This window comes from Echinops telfairi, unplaced genomic scaffold (assembly GCF_000313985.2).
Source record: "Echinops telfairi isolate 266 unplaced genomic scaffold, ASM31398v2 ScPeMD7_53;HRSCAF=182, whole genome shotgun sequence".
Lineage (NCBI taxonomy): Eukaryota > Metazoa > Chordata > Mammalia > Afrosoricida > Tenrecidae > Echinops > Echinops telfairi.
The window spans coordinates 3,014,176-3,015,165 of NW_022103951.1; positions in this window are offsets into that span (position 1 = coordinate 3,014,176).

Sequence of the window (990 nt, forward strand, 5' to 3'; positions counted from 1 at the left end):
CATTGTGGACAACTAGAAAACCATGGGGAAGGTAGAGGCTAGAAAAGCTATGCTAGTGCAAGAGGCTGGGTGTTAGGCAGGTCTCTCTAGAGCAGCGGTTCTCAACAGGGTTTGCCTGATTCATAACAGTACAAAATGACAGTGATGAAGTAGCAATGAACATAATTTTAGGGTTGGGGGTCACCACAACATGAGGGAGTGCATTAAAGGGTCGTGGCATTAGGAAGGTTAAGAACCACTGCGCTAGAGGAACAAAACCAGCATGCTTATGATTATATATATAAATTTATACAGTATGAAAGAATGTAACGGCTAATTAGTCCACACAGCAGTACAGAGGGCTCAGTTCACCTCATTTCCATGGAACAGTTAATATACTGAAAGTCCTTCAACTCACAAGGGCTGCTGGGTCGAGGGTCAAGGAAGCAGACAGCCGGGTCTTCCCTTGGGCAATGCAGGCAGTCCACCCACAGGCAGCAAACAGCAGGGAGGGTCACCAACAATCCATAGCTCAGGAGCTTAGTGAAGCAGGCGCGGATGGGATATTGAGCTCAAGCAATGCAAGACGACAGGTTCCAACAGCCTCATGCTCATGCGATGCCCACACCAGCAGCGTGGCAAAGCAGGTCTCAAAGGAACCTCAAGCACTAGGGACATGATCCACGGGTTTGCTGTTCCACAGATAGTGTAGCTCACAAGTGGAGGCAGAGAACTAGCTAAAGAAGCCACACACTCGTCAGGTCACCAGAGAGCAAGAGAGGCAGAGGCAGGCTTTGCCAAGCCATTTATCTCTTTGTCCCCCATTCAAACTGAAGCTGTCCCTATTGGACAGGTTGGCACAATAAAGCCAAATATCACAGGCTGGGACAATTGTTCAAAATAGAAAGAGAGGGATTAACATGCAAGGTACACAGGACAGGGACCTTCTTCCAACCTTCCGACCTTCTGCTCGGTGCTCAAGCTGTTACACTTGTTCCAAGGGCATGAGGT